Genomic DNA, 6,152 nt, shown 5'->3' with positions numbered 1-6,152 from the left:
GAAAAAAAGTCCTAATTGTGTCAGCGAGGGATGCTAAGTTCATTTCTAGGTTTCTGAAAGCATTATTTGCAGGTTTGTGTACAGAGTTGACCTTTAGCAAAACTTATCATCTGTAGAAAGAGGGAAAAATAGAGAGGGTCAACAGGATATTGGAGGATATGTTAAGGATGTATGTAATGTATCAACAACAAAAGTGGGAAGGGTATCTTCCAATGGTATATTTTTCTTACAATAATGGGTATTAGGAGTCTCTGAGGATGAGTTCGTTTGAGGCACTCTATGGGCGAGGTTGCAATACTTCCATTAGTTAGAGTGATCTAGTCAACAGGGTATTGATAGGATCAAATATGTTGGCAGAGATGGAACAAGAAATGTAGGTAATCAAGAAGAATCTAAATACAACACAGGATAGACAGAAAAGTTATGCAGATCAGAACAGGTTGTTTAAGGAGTTTCAGGTTGGGGAATAGGTGTACTTGTGTATCAAGCCAGGGAAGAGATCCTTGAGGATTGGATCAGGTGTCAAGCTAACACCTTGGTTTTGTTGACCTTTCAAGATTATTGAAAGGATTGGACCAGTAGCCTATCAACTTGCACTGCCTCTAAAAGTGAAAGTCCATGATGTTTTTCACGTGTCATTGCTTAAGAAGTATGCTAAAGATGTTGATCATATGATTGATTGGTATGTATTATAGGTAGATCTGAAAGGCGAATTCCAACCAGAACCTTAGTGAATTTTGTAGAGAAAGATGCTCATGCTTCAGAACCGATCAATCAAGTAGGTTAAAGTGCATTGGAAGCACTTTGGGCCCGATGAAGCTAGATGGGAGATGGCGGATTAGATGCGGGTTATGTATCCTTCTCTATTCGTTGGTTGAGTGGATGTTTTGGTATATGTGTTTGTATATGTTTTAGTGCGATGTTTTGGTTTATGTACATATGTATATGGATGTAAATACTGCCACAAGCTATGTTATAAATATCCAATAACCAGTATGGGTGTCATGTCGTTATGACTATCATGATGTTATGTTTTCATGTTGGTTTTCTCTTCAACAGGTTGATCATTGTAAATATTGCAATGAGCTAAGTTATAAATCTCCAAGGGTAGTATGTTTTTCTTTTAGCATTCTTGTTGGTTTTTGGTGTCATTGAACACTGAGGACGGTGTCCCCCCAAGGGGGATGATTTTGTAACAAGCCTAGTAAAAAATCCATGTAAAATTTAATAAAGGTAAAATAATACCTTGGTCATGGGACACGTATTCCAAGATGAATTTTGGGAAAAAACTTAGTGATGGGGATCACTTTTGATTAACTAATGGCCATGGACATTGGAAAAGGAAATGGTTAAGGCTTTGGAAAGGAAAAGTGGCATTTATTGGCATTTAATTATGAAAATAATGGAAAATAGGAGAAAAGGAAGGTGAAAGGTCATAGGTTGCATGTGAGGAGGAAAATGAAGGAAAATAATGGAAAATTGAAGAAAATAGAGGCCTCGTTAATAAAAAGGCTTATGTGGATTAGTTCATAGACTTTTGTCAATTTAGTTTTGGAGCTCTCATTCAATTCTCTCTCTCATACTCTTGGACACTTAGAGTTTTCTTGGAGTGCTCTTGGAGAAGTGTGACATACTTGGGATTTGGAGCAAGAAGGAAAAGGAAAAGTAGGAAAGCAATAGAGGACATCGAGATCAACAGCTACAATGGATTTTTCTTGCAGGTACTGAGTTGCATGTATGATTTCCTTACTAGTTTTGGCATGCATGACATATGCATGTGATCATTTGGCTATGATCTGTCATTGGCATGGAGGATTGCCTAGATTGACAATGGCTTTGCCTAGCCTTACCATTTCTTGAATAGCCATGGTGTTGTGGGTTTTACTTTTGATTTCTGGTTGGTGCTCATGTTCCTTTGGATGTGGGTTGAGTTATTAGTTCCTGGAAGCCTTGGTTGGACAAATGCTTTGAAAGCCTTGTAACATCTTGGGTTGAGTTACTAGTCTTGGAAGCCTTGGTTCGACAAACAATTTGGAAGTTGATATAGGGTTTATTGCATGGGTGGTTGTGGATGAAATATGCTCTTGCCCCTTCACAAGCCCCACGATAGACTCTTTGATATTAACTACAATTTTTGCAAGGAAACACACATATATTCATATTAATCCATGATTGACAAAGAAAAAGGAGAAGGATTACGCCAGTCCTTCGTGTAGTTCTGCTAGAGATCTCAGTGTGGCAAAGTTGAAGACCTCTCCGCCAGCTCCTAGATCATGTAGGTTTTAACCCTGTACAGAAATTACCTGCATACGAATTCTTAAACAAAGAAAATAAACAATGCGAGAGCATAACCCATAAAACACATATGCACAGAGATTTTTCCCTGGATCCCAAAACCGGGACTACCAGCTTGATTTTTCATTATGTTCCTTTCAATGTTACAATACATATTTATACATGCCGAAGCATCCAATACCATGGACCGAAAAACCATCACGTCCAATACCATGTGCGAAAAACATGCACAAAACCATAGGTAGGTTCGCCCAACCTAATATAGGGTCCAAAAAAAAATTTTCCCGGGGCGCTGCCCCGGACCCCATAGAGGGGGGCTACCCGCCCCCCTGTGACCCCCCCCACTGCGCAATCGGCGCAACAAAGGGGGGCTTCCACCCCCCGTTTAACTACGTGGGTTAGTCGTGGAAAGAATATAACACAACCCAACAATCTCCCACTTGTTGTTTTCTTTCCACAGGGGGCCACAGGAGAGCTTAGTCATTTTTCCATCCTTGAAACACCCATTGTTTCTCTACACCAAGAGAACTTCTCAGAGCTCACAGATTTTGTCAATGCATCTGCAGTATTCTTCAAAATGTCCACCTTTACCAGCAACACCTTTTTGTCTTCTATCATATCCCTCACAAAGTGATATTGAACATCAATGTGCTTTGTCTTTGAATGATAAGCAGGGTTCTTTGCCAAGAAAATTGCACTTTGGATGTCACAGTCTATTCTTATAGCTCCCTGTACTAACCCCATACTTGAACACAATCTTTGCAACCAAACTGCTTCCTTGCTTGCATGAGTGGCTGCCACGTATTCTGCCTCTGTAGTTGATAGTGCCACTACAGATTGTTTCTTACTCATCCAACTGACTGCACCTCCAAATAGGTTAAACACATACCCACTTGTAGATCTTCTCTGATCCAGATCTCCAGCCCAGTCTGCATCAACAAAACCATGAATATCCAACACTCTGTCCAATCCTGGTCTTCCTTGGTAGCACAAACCATAATCACTAGTGCCACGCAAATACCTGAAAACCCGCTTCACTACTGTCCAGTGCTCCTTCCCAGGTTTTGACATAAACCTGCTCAATACTCCCACTGCATGTGCAATGTCTGGTCTAGTACAGACCATTGCATACATCAAGCTACCGACTGCACTTGCATATGGAACACGGGACATGTCCTCTTCCTCTTCTTGTGTCTTGGGACACTGTTCAGCAGATAACCTCACACCTACAGGAATAGGAACCTTCACCGGTTTACTATCCTGCATATTAAACCTCTGCAGTATTGTCTCGACATACTTCCTCTGGTTTAACCAGAGCTTCCTCTTTGCCCGATCTCTTTTAATTTCCATGCCCAAAATATAGTTTGCAGCACCAAGATCTTTCATGTCAAATTTGGAGGACAATTGGGTCTTCAAATCCTGGATAATTTCTTTGTCATTTCCAACCAGAAACATATCATCCACATACAAGACCAGATAAATAACACGGTCACCAATTAATTTAAAATACACACAATGATCTGCTTTGCTTCTGGTGAAGCCAAGTCCCCGTATAAATGTATCAAATTTTTGATACCACATCCTTGGTGACTGTTTTAACCCATACAGAGACTTCTTTAACTTGCATACCAGTTCTTTCTTACCCTTCACTGCAAAGCCTTTAGGTTGCCTCATGTAGATTTCCTCTTCCAAATCCCCGTGAAGAAATGCTATCTTCACATCCATCTGTTCTACCTCAAAATCAAAAGCAGCAGCAACAGATAAAAGTAGTCTAATAGAAGCTACCTTGGCAATAGGAGAAAAAATATCACCAAAATCAATTCCCGGCACCTGGGAATAACCTTTTGCTACCAACCGAGCTTTGTATTTCTCCACCTTTCCTTCTGCATTAGTCTTCTTCTTGAACACCCATTTGCTGCCAATGGGTTTCCTTCCAGCCGGCAACTCTACCAGATCCCAAGCCTCATTTTTGTGCAAAGATGCCATTTCATCAACCATGGCCTCTTTCTAGAGTTTTCCATCCTCTGAATCCACTGCTTCCTTCACAGTTCTGGGATCATCATCAGTAACAAACAAAGCAAAATTTGAACTGAAAGCAAATGGATTATACCTTTCTGGCTGCCTTCTTTCTCGACCTGATCTTCTCACAGCCGGAGTTTGTGGCTCTTCATCTTCTAATTCCTCCTCTGCTGCAGAGTCTGATTCTTCCTCCTTTGGCTCAAACTCTATCTTCTCAGGTTCCTTTGGTTGGACTTCATGTTGAATAACATCTTTTACCTCTCTGAACACCACATCTCGGCTGTACACAACCTTCCGTGTGACTGGGTTCCAAAGCTTATAACCCTTTAAACCATCCTTATACCCAATAAAGATGCACTTTTCAGATTTACTATCCAACTTGGTTCGTTTCTCCTTTGGAACATGTACATATGCATCACATCCAAATACCCTCAGATGTGAAAGAGAGGGTTTCTTACCAGTCCATACTTCTTGTGGAGTCTTATCCTCCAACGCTGATGAGGGTGATCTGTTGATCAGGTAACGTGCAGTATCCACCGCCTCTGCCCAGAATTCCTGTCCTAACCCGACACCACTGAGCATGCTTCTTGCCCTTTCCATCAACGTCTTGTTCATTCTTTCTGCGACTCCATTTTTCTGAGGTGTATATGGAGTAGTCTTCTGCCGTGCTATACCACACTTCTTACAAAATTCTTCAAATTCCTTGCTGCAAAATTCTCCACCATTATCTGTCCTCAGCACCTTTATCTTCTTCTCTGTCTGATTTTCCACCAGAGCCTTAAATTCTTTAAACCTGTCAAAGACTTCAGATTTCTTCTTAAGGAAATATATCCATGTATTCCTTGAGAAGTCATCTATGAATGATACATAGTACACAGACTTACCCAGTGATGGAACCTTCACAGGTCCAAACACATCACTGTGCACAAGCTCTAATATCTGTTTCGTCCTCTTACCACCAGAGGGGAAACTCACTCAATTCTGCTTCCCATACACACAATTTTCACAGAAATCAAAATCTAGAGAGCTATCATTCATACCTTCTACCATACCTTTACCATGAAGTATTTGAAGGCCCTTCTCTCCAATATGTCCAAGCCTTTGATGCCACAACATAGTCTTCTCTCCAGAGACCACTAGATTTTCTACTCCATTTTCAGGAACCATAGAACTATTGCACCCATCAACAACAGTGCTACCTTGCAGCTTGTACAGAGTTCCAATCCGAACTCCCCGCATCAATATCAGTGCTCCTCGAACCATCTTGCAAGTATCTTTCTCGAACACCGTCTTTACACCTGCATCATCCAACTTGCTTACAGAAATCAGATTTCTGGCCAATGCAGGAATATGTAGAACACCCGGAAGTGTTCTAACCCTTCCACCTTGCAACTTCAACTTTACTTTTCCCCGACCAATGATTCTAGCCTTCCTATCATCTCCTAAGAATACATCACCACCATCGTATTTCTCATACTCGCAGAACCACTCTCTATGGGGAGTGAAGTGAAAGGATGCACCTGAGTCAATCAACCATGCCTCATGATCTACATGTGTACTTGAAGAAGCCAAGTACACATCCCCACCTTCATCTGAGGTGGTTTTCGCCTCTGCAGAAGGAGCATCATCAGATCCCTTTCCTTTATCAGGAGCTTTAGATTTACAATCCCTTCTGAAGTGCCCTTCCTTTCCGCATTTCCAGCACACCACCTTTGTAGGTTTTCCTGGAGATTTAGATCTCCATCTAGATTTAGATCTCCCACTCGATGACTTATTTTTGTTTCTGTTCTGGGACCGTCCTCGTACAGACAAGGCATCACCATTCTGGTTGTCCATAT

Source organism: Pinus tabuliformis, chromosome 6 (assembly GCF_031772625.1).
Source record: "Pinus tabuliformis cultivar Carrire ecotype Pingquan chromosome 6, CPIR1, whole genome shotgun sequence".
Classification (NCBI taxonomy): Eukaryota; Viridiplantae; Streptophyta; class Pinopsida; order Pinales; family Pinaceae; genus Pinus; species Pinus tabuliformis.
The sequence above is the reverse complement of the archived record's forward strand: the minus strand, read 5'-3'. Positions refer to the sequence as shown.